Source organism: Nilaparvata lugens, unplaced genomic scaffold (assembly GCF_014356525.2).
Source record: "Nilaparvata lugens isolate BPH unplaced genomic scaffold, ASM1435652v1 scaffold6984, whole genome shotgun sequence".
Classification (NCBI taxonomy): Eukaryota; Metazoa; Arthropoda; class Insecta; order Hemiptera; family Delphacidae; genus Nilaparvata; species Nilaparvata lugens.
This window is the reverse complement of record NW_024092733.1, coordinates 573-11,208: the sequence shown is the minus strand read 5'-3', so window position 1 is coordinate 11,208 and position 10,636 is coordinate 573. Positions and strand designations below refer to the sequence as shown.

At 38.2% G+C, this 10,636-nt stretch overlaps 1 long non-coding RNA gene across 1 annotated transcript; it reads right to left on the bottom strand.

The window, feature by feature from the left end:
* Positions 1–8,261: 8,261 nt before the first annotated feature.
* LOC120356526 lies at positions 8,262–10,245 on the bottom strand. The gene is made up of 2 exons (XR_005574074.1): positions 10,077–10,245; positions 8,262–8,390 (listed from the first exon to the last, which is right to left on the bottom strand). It is a non-coding gene; the product is annotated as an uncharacterized LOC120356526 (long non-coding RNA).
* Between the last annotated feature and the right edge of the window lie 391 nt (positions 10,246–10,636).

The window sequence follows — 10,636 nt, the reverse complement described above, 5'->3', positions numbered from 1 at the left end:
ACTAGATGTGGATGCCGCCGAGTGATCGTGGTGCGGCGGCGACGACTGCAAATCAAATCAAATCTTCATTTTTCCCAAAAACATAATTACAATAACAATGATTATAAAAAACTAAAATACAATATAAAATGAAAAATGAAATTCCATCAAATAGGATAAATAATATAGATATATTAAACCAAGTCCCTGCAAGGTTTTAAAAACCTGAGCACAGATGCTGAGTGTTCAATGACTAACAATAATGCAAGAAAATCATAAAGGGATAACATGCAACTTAGTTATGTTAACTAACATGCATTGAAAATATCGGGAAGAGAAACAGGGGGTGAGGAAGAAGAACCAGGATTTCACTATTTTGAGCCCGGATTCTGCTGCTTTCTTAGTATCCTCCCAATTGGCTCCCTTGAATAACAATCAAGTGTCATCGGCAAAAGCGATTGACACTCCATTTTTTAATTCTAACTTGGGAAGATCATTCATGTAGATTAGGAAGAGAATCGGAGACAGGACTGTTCCCTGTGCAAGACTATAATCAAGGCTGGTTTTATTATCAATTTTGAGGATTTGGTATCTATTGTTTAAATAGTTTTTAAATAATTAAAAATACAATCCGGCCTAAAGCAGCTGCTATGGCTGCGTTGTGCTGGTTGTGGGTTCGAATACCGCCAATGGCATGGTTGTTTTAGCATCTTATCACCAAGGCTGTGAAAAGAAACAATCAAGTGTGGTAAAAATTATAATAGTGAATGAATGAATGATTTGCATCGCGACTGGAATTCCCAAGTTTTAGACATTCCTTCACACACTTTTGTCATACGAAACACATACAAACGGTGGTAGTATATTCCAGCCCATATAATAATATTATAGTATACAGTATTAAATATACGAATGCTTTTTATTAGTGTGGAGTTCCTGACGGAAGTTCTACTGTCGACTACTGTCAATTATTACTGTTTTGGGGTGAGATTATAAGAACGGCACAGTATGAGAGACTACCAGCGTCACATAGACGCCCTCTACTATGGCACTTCTAATTATGCTATCTATATCTATGGTACCACTCACCGAGCGGTGAGGTCTAAAGAACGGACGTATTTAATAATAATAATTATAACCTTTATTTCTGCATAACTGAGTATGTCACCAATATTTACAATTGTCATATACAATAAAGTAGCATACATATAACGTTGTATTAATACATTTATTTCTGAACACAGCAATCATGAGTTCAACTTGTCTTGATTCGAAAAGTTCTGTAGCACTGTAAAAGCACTATTCGAGTCTTTTAATTTCCTCCTAAACAAAGGTTTGCTCTCTATTCAGGTGATAGGCTATTCATTTATTCATTTACGGTACAAATGAATATTTGTCACTGAAATGAATACAAAATAGTAGGCTAGTGGATAATTACCTGAAATGCTAGTGCAGTGCAGACGAAGATCTCGCAAGTATCTTGAGGTATGATTTCAAAACCGACCGAGTAGAATTTTTCTAGTGTCTTGTCCAAATAATTTGTTCCATTTCATCAATTTCAGAGCCTGTAACAGAACATAGATAAATTGGATGACAATATAATAAATTCACAGATGAATGAATGGAATCACAGTTCGCGAATTATCAGACACATCATATGAAATGGAAATGAGATAATGAAAATGTATAATAGAAATTAATCATAGATCATCACAATGCATACTTGAAATAATCATGTTTAGTACAGGTTAGAGTTTCTATACTCTTATTAGCTGGGCTCAACCTTGGAGGAAAATAACTGCAATACTTTGTGATAGAAGGAATGAAAAACTTAAGGGCAAAATCTGTAAAGCAGTCGTGTCGTGCGGCCCGCGTTGACATACGGAGCGGAGGCCTGGGCAGTTAAGAAAGCCCATGAACACAGACTGGGGGTCACTGAAATGAAGATGCTGAGGTGGAGTTGCGGCCTAACTGGAAGGGATGGAATCCCAAATGAAATATAATTAATTATTTTTAACAAGAATGAACAGTTGATATCAGATCAGATATAGGCTTAACGGTATCAGCTATCCTCTATAGAAGGTACAGAATCGGCCCTACTGTTCTCCTATCTTTCTCCACTAGAAAAATAGAAGAACAACGTTGCCAATTCTCTGTCTTTTGAAGAGGATAGCTGATACCAGTACATCTGATATTTATGTATAATTATTGGCAATGTTGTTCTTCTATTTTTCTCCACTACCTTAGGAACTAACAATAGATATTGACCAAAGTTGGTGGTAAAATTGACCAAGCTATCCTCTTCAGAAGGCAGTGGCAAGGCAGATAATTGGCAACGTTGTTCTCCTACTTTCCTCCACTGCCATTATAACGTGAACTCACTATAACGTTTCTATTTTCATAATTTCAAGGGACTTTATACCTCCTATTGTGGTCTCAATCCTGCAAATAATATTTCAATATTTCAATGTTATATTTTTAAAGTTGTGTTTCCCAATTTACGAATCTGTGGGCCAAGATCTATATTACTCTATAGACCTCACTATAGTACTCATCTATTTCACTATCCATGACCAACTGCTAGTTGATAATTCAATTGATCTACTCGTATTTTTGACGTAACTACAGTCAATTTTTGAATAATAGTTATTAATGTGTGTTAAAAATGGATTTGAAAATCGAAAGCGCTCTAAACGTGGGTAATAGTTTTTAATAACTATTATTCAAAATTTAGACTGTAGTGTCATCAAAATCGAACACTATAGTGCAATTTTCAATTGGTAGTAGAAGTATTTCGATTCGGATACTACCAGATCATCAAAATAGATATATTACATAAAGGTGATAAAATACTGCCCTGAATTGAGCCACTAACAAACTTGATAGCCAGAAAAGGGTACTGTAGCAATAATTAAGTTGTACGTAAGTAGCTATTAACTTAGTAAGAAGTAAGTATACTTAATATAACTGAGAATAAGTAACTTAAGTTGTGTCCCACCTGTCTGGTTGACTTCTTTCTGTGAGCATCAAGATTCAACATTCATGATTCAAGATCCAAATGCGTCCCCTTCTGTGTCTTCACAACCACATTGAGTCACTGCAAAAACAGACACATATAATTAAAGTTTACAATCTTACTGTAGAGCACTCATATTTAAAGAGCAATAATTGTCCATTAGCAGGTGTAACCCGTGAACCCTGGCAACTGAAAACTTTAAAAATCTACCTACTGAGATCTTGAACGATTTAAAAAGGCCTATAACCATCCTCAGTAATAAAGAATCTATAAGCAACATTTCAAGTTAATCAGTTGAGTAGTTGAGACGTGATGATGCGTCGTTTGTGTATTTCCTATCCCCAACATGTATAAGCCGATTCCTTCCTTATTATATTATAGATATATCATTGGAAGTAGGCTATTTATCAAGTTGATGTTTCAAAAAACTAAATGTTATTATTTGCTAGGTTGGGATAAAACTGGGAAAACATGAGCATTAATGAATAAATGGTTTAAATTATAATACATAACAACTTTCTGGACTTTCCAAATAAGAGAGGCGGCTATAAGGAGTTTATTTCGAGGGGCCGAACGACGTCACTTATCAACTCCTAAAATCTAGCTACTGCATCCAAGGCTATCTTATCGTTGCCGGCCCCAACCTCCAACCCTCAGGGTGAGCCGGGTGAAAGACTCAAGACAGCACTCTATATCCAGTGCAGTCGAGTCTCTAGTTCACCTGTGCTATCCCACTACAAAATGATTCATGTCATCGATTCGACATCATCTGCTGCCAACGTGGACAGCACAAACAAGTGAGGCGAATACAGATATCACCGACACTAGAAACTGGTGGTGACTTGTAGCAGTCAGTAGAACGCGCTGACACGCGGTAATAAACCGGTGGAGCCGCCAAGGCAGTAATAAGGGTCCTTATGCCGCAGCCACATGTTGGCCCAATGATGACACCGCCAGTGTGTCGATGGGAGTTTGCCAGCGCTGGCCTTCATTGACCATCGCTCCAATTTTTCTCGAGCGGAGGCCAGCCCCCACCGTAGGCCAATGAAGGCCAACAACCCATCCACACTAGTCAACCAATGCCTGTTTTGCGTTTGTTTTGCTGATTTTCTGTGTAAATGAATATCTAATAAATTATCGAATAAAATATTTGTGATATAATGAATATTTTGATTTATCAAGTGATGGAAAAAACTCTTATAAATTCTGATACAGCTACATTTGTCAAGGCGACAAAGTTGAACAGCTGATGTAATAGGACAGAGAAGAACTGGCTAAATCATTGCCACTCTGGCGGCACTGGCTAGATTGGCTTTCTTTCAAGATGGCGGATTTTTGACGTCACGATTCTAGCCGAGTTTCCATTGTGCATGTATGTTTGACGCTGGCCTTGATTGGGCACTGGCCACATTGCAGTGTAGATGGCAAGACCAACGCGGGCCAGCGACTGAGGATAGGCATAACATAGTGATGTTTGCAATTACTCACATGGATATTGTTATGCTCGATCAAGCCGCGGCCTTCGCCAAGATGAAGACGCCACCCTGATGGCCATTGTAGATCTCGTTGCGGTGGGGGTTGCTGTGGGAATGGATGCGGTTGTCGATGAACTGGCCGAGCCCGTACAAGCCACCCGTCTGTCCGTGGTGGATCTCGCAGTGCACCACTGTCACTGTCGGGTTGGCGCCCGAACCCCGCTACCCATTGTGTGGATGTCGTTCGCCTCCAACAAACCTGCAAACACAAAATTACCACATTAAACACACGTCACGTTTTCTATATACTATATATGCAGGACGGAATTTAGGGTTTTAGTATATTTCATATATATGTTGTACAGTACGCATCCCATAGCTTTGAAACGGCATATCATCATCATCCATGGCTCTACAATCCAAAAACGGATCTTGGCCTCCTCTAGCAATCGCTCCATTCCACTCTGTCCATGGCAGCTCGTCTCAATTTCTTACACCAAGCCTCCTTGCATCTTCAGTTACAGAGTCATCCACCTCAGTCTTGGTCGGCCGGGGTGTCTTCTTCCTTCCATTTTAAAATTCATAATCTTTTGGCGGATATGAGTCATCAGCTCTCTCAACATGGCCGGCCCACCTGAGCCTCCCTACTCTGATGAGAGCCATGGCATTGGTGTGGCCGTACATATCATAAAGATCCTTATTCTTCCTTCTGTACCACACCATCAATTTGCACACCACCAAAAATTCGGCGAAGAATCTTTCGTTCAAAGATTGATCATGTTCTCATCCAGTCTTGTTAGAGTCCATGTCTCGCTGGCATAGGTCAGCACAGGCAGAATCAGTGAGCGGTAAATTCTTATTTTCGTTTCTCGACTCAAATTCCTTGATCTGAAATGTTTGGCCAAACCAAAGTATGTCCTATTGCCAGTAGAATTCTTCGCCTGAACCTCCTTTGTTGTTTCATTTTTTGTGTTAACTGAAGACCCAAGGTAAACGAACTCATCAACCATCTCCAGACCACAGTCAGCTATCAGATCAGACTGAGCAGCATTCTCTCTGAGCATTGGACCTTGATGAGGACCATGATTTTTGTTTTCTGCTCATTTACAATCAGTCCCATGCTATTTGCTGCTCCTCTCATGCTATGAAATGCCTCCATCATATAAGGGATTGATCTGGCTGCAATATCAATGTCATCGGCTAAGCAGTAATTGAATTGTCTTATTGAGCAGGATTCCTCTAGTATCAATTTTGGAGTCTCTTATTACTTTCTCCAGTGCGACATTGAAAAGCAGACATGCTAAAGCATCACCCTGCTTAGGCCATTGTAGGACTGAAAGTGTCTGATAGAAGATTCTGCACTCTTACCTGGCATTGGACTGAGCTCATAGTCATTCAACAAGCCTAACAAGTTTTTGAGGAATTTCAAATTCGTTCATCGCCTCATACAGTTTTTATCTTTTTATGCTATCATATGCAGCCTTAAATCCACAAACATATGGAAAGAGTTGGCATTGTACTCCAACATCTTCTCCATTATAAGCCGCAAGCAGAATATTTGGTCCACTGTGGATCTTCCTGCCCGAAACCTGCTTGGTAACTCCTATTTTCCCATCAATATAAGGTTTCAGTTTCTCATATAGGACATTTGAGAATATTGTAGCCAACATTCAATAGGGTAATGCCTCTAAATTCTTGCAGTCCATGGGATCACCTTTCTTCAGCAAGGGGCATAGTATTCCCTGATTCCATGTATGAGGCATAACCTCTTCCCTCCATGTTTTAATGACTATTTGGTGCCATTAGATGCCACAAAGTATTCCCACCATGTTTAAATAGCTCTGCGACTACTCCATCTTTCCTGGGGATCTGTGTTGCTGAGTTATTTATAGCTCTGACTACATCCTCTAGTGTCGGCTCCTCCATTTCTTCTGGGTCAGTAGCTGAGTGTATCTGATCCACGGGTTCAGGCTGAGGCTCCCCAGTCCCATTAGAAGCTCTTCAAAATGCTGCTTCCACCTATTCATCACTGCTCCCTGCTCACTCAGAAGTGTACCATTCTTGCTTCTGCATACAACTGGTCTTGGCATGAACCCTTTCTTCGATCGTTCACCATAGCATAGAATTTCCTTGTCTCAGTTGTCCTGCTAGTCTCTCAATGCCATCAAATTTAGAATTTTCAAATTCCCGCCTTTTCTTCTGTGCATCTTCTTCTCCTCCTCTCAACCCTTATACTCTCTCTATGGCACTTCTTGTTCTCGTGCTGCAAAAATTTTGTAAGCTTCATTTTTCTTCTTGGAAATCTCATGACATTCCTCGTCAAACCATGTATCTCTACATGTCCAAGAATCTCATTTGCTGCATCATCCAGTACTTGGGCACATGTTCCCCCACAATCATTTCCATCATTTTCCTCCATTCCCAGCCTCAGTTGTGCACTCCTTTTTCCTGGAACTGTTGTTCTGTGATAGGGTTCTTCAATAACTACATTATATCTAACTCTTGAGTCCCTCTTAATGTTTAACTCTTGAAATGCGTGCTCTCACACTGCTCCAACAAGATAGTGGTCAGAGTCAATGTTTGCTCCCTATAAGTTCTCACATTGATCAGGCTGGAAAGGTGTTGCCCATCAATTAAGACATGAGAAACGGCATATAGGCAAGGAAATAATTACGGCGTTGCAAAAACATCAGGCTTTAGAGACCCTAGATCCCTAGATGGAGGAAGCTCCCTACACACAGAGATTCTTCATGAATGAGAGAGCTGCAACGTATCACCAACAATGGAAAGAGCTTGTTGAACGATGTCAGCTGACAGGCTGTGTTGTGCTAAAAGGACGTAACTCCGAAATGTCCTTGTATATCTTTTCGGATGCAACAAGTTGCTTTTGAAAAGATGAAAAAGAGCTTCTGGTGCTTATGAAAAGATACATTTTCAAAAATGTGGATGTTTTTGAAAGGGTAGTATTGAGTCTAGTGGCCCTCCACCGATAAGCAAAAAGCTACAGGACCCGGACTGTACGAGTAGTCATATGAATAGTTGATACAAACACAGAAACTAGTAACACAAAATAATACACATTATAGGCTAAAAGTCAAGGTAATTATTTACATAGGGAGTATATGTTTTCTACACAGTCAGTATATTGGTACCTACCGTCAATTTATCATGTCATGTTTTAACCGATGATTACTATATGTCTGGCATTCAAACAATATTATAATGGAATTTCACCAGTTAACATCTCCTCAACCAAATAAAAAGCCTGACCGGTATCAACTTGAATACACTATTAGTAAAGTGCTCATGTTGATCGCATATAGATCTAATATATTCAAGATATCTTGGAAAAGTAAGAGCCTGAAGCATTAATAAACAGTGAAGAGTCAAATTGCTGTATATTTTTAAAAAATGGCTTGCAGGGATCCATTCTACCCAGATATTAAATTGCCACATCATAACACTGTTATTAAAATATGCTAATTTCTGCATGTACATAACTGAGTAAGTCACCATAACAATCATATATTTACAATTGTTATATACAATAAAGTAGCATAGATATGAGTTGAATTGATACTTCTATTTCTGAACACAGCAATCATGACTTCAACTGTCTTGATTCGAAAAGTTCTGTAGCACTGTAAAAGCACTATTCGAGTCTTTTAATTTCCTCCTAAACAAAGGTTTGCTCTCTATTCAGTTGTGATAGGCTATTCATTTATCATTACGGTACAAATGAATATTTGTCACTGAAATGAATACAAAATAGTAGGCTAGTTGGATAATTACCTGAAATGCTAGTGCAGTGCAGACGAAGATCTCGCAAGTATCTTGAGGTATGATTTCAAAACCGACCGAGTAGAATTTTTCTAGTGTCTTGTCCAAATAATTTGTTCCATTTCATCAATTTTCAGAGCCTGTAACAGAACATAGATAAATTGGATGACAATATAATAAATTCACAGATGAATGAATGGAATCACAGTTCACGAATTATCAGACACATCATATGAAAATGGAAATGAGATAATGAATAATTTATAATAGAAATTAATTCATAGATCATCACAATGCATACTTGAAAAAATCATGCTTCTTCTCCTACAAAAAAGGATCGTTAGAATTATAAACAATGAAAACTACCTGGCACATTGCAAACCTTCGTTTATTGAGACTGGAATACTAACACTTCCTTGTCTTTGAATCAGCTCTGATGGTTGAAAGAAGACCGGATTATTTCCAACGGAACCAACATATACATGGATACAACAAATAATCATGTTTAGTACAAGTTAGAGTTTCTATACTCTTATTAGCTGGGCTCAACCTTTGATGCAGACGGAGAACAGGCCAATGAAATAGCACATCTGGTAAATTAATTGATGAATTGGAGGAAAATGACTGCAATACTTTGTGATAGAAGGAATGAAAAACTTGAGGGCAAAATCTATAAAACAGTCGTGTCTTGCGGCCCGCGTTGACATACGGAGCGGAGGCCTGGGCAGTTAAGAAAGCCCATGAACACAGACTGGAGGTCACTGAAATGAAGATGCTGAGGTGGAGTTGCGGCCTAACTGGAAGGGATGGAATCCCAAATGAAATATAATTAATTATTTTTAACAAGAATGAACAGTTGATATCAGATCAGATATAGGCTTAACGGTATCAGCTATCCTCTATAGAAGGTACAGAATCGGCCCTACTGTTCTCCTATCTTTCTCCACTAGAAAAATAGAAGAACAACGTTGCCAATTCTCTGTCTTTTGAAGAGGATAGCTGATACCAGTACATCTGATATTTATGTATAATTATTGGCAATGTTGTTCTTCTATTTTTCTCCACTACCTTTAGAAACTAACTATAGATATTGACCAAAGTTGGTGGTAAAATTGACCAAGCTATCCTCTTCAGAAGGCAGTGGCAAGGCAGATAATTGGCAACGTTGTTCTCCTAGTTTCCTCCACTGCCATTATAACGTGGACCCCACTATAACGTCTCTATTTTCAAAATTATCAAGGGACTTTATGCCTCCTATTGTGGTCTCAATCCTGCAAATAATATTTCAATATTTCAATGTTATATTTTTAAAGTTGTGTTTCCCAATTTACGAATATCTGTGGGCCAAGATTCTATATTACTCTATAGACCTCACTATAGTACTCATCTATTTCACTATCCATGACCAACTGCTAGTTGATAATTCAATTTTGATCTACTCGTATTTTTGACGACACTACAGTCCAATTTTTTAATAATAGTTAAAAATGGATTTGAAAATCGATAACGCTCTACACGTGGGTAATAGTTTTTAATAACTATTATTCAAAATTTAGACTGTAGTGTCATCAAAATCGAACACTATAGTGCAATTTTTCAATTAGTAGTAGAAGTATTTCGATTCGGATACTACCAGATCATCAAAATAGATATATTACATAAAGTTGGTGATAAAATACTGCCCTGAATTGAGCCACTAACAAACTTGATAGCCAGAAAAGGGTACTGTAGCAACTATTAAGTTGTACGTAAGTAGCTATTAACTTAGTAAGAAGTAAGTATACTTAATTATAACTGAGAATAAGTAACTAAGTTGTGTGTCCCACCTGTCTGGTTGACTTCCTTTTCTGTGAGCATCAAGATTCAACATTCATGATTCAAGATCCAAATGCGTCCCCTTCTGTGTCTTCACAATCCACATTGAGTCACTGCAAAAACAGACACATATAATTAAAGTTTACAATCTTACTGTAGAGCACTCATATTTAAAGAGCAAATAATTGTCCATTAGCAGGTGTAACCCGTGACCCTGGCAACTGAAAACTTTACAAAATCTACCTACTGAGATCTTGAACGATTTAAAAAAGGCCTATAACCATCCTCAGTAAATAAAGAATCTATAAGCAACATTTCAAGTAATCAGTTGGGTAGTTGAGACGTGATGATGCGTCGTTTGTGTATTTCCTATCCCCAACATGTATAAGCCGATTCCTTCCTTTATTATATTATAGATTTATCATTAGAAGTAGGCTATTTATCAAGTTGATCTAGGTTGGGATAAAACTAGGAAAACATGAGCATTAATGAATAAATGGTTTAAATTATAATACATAACCAACTTTCTGGACTTTCCAAATAAGAGAGGCTATTAGGAGTTTATTTCGAG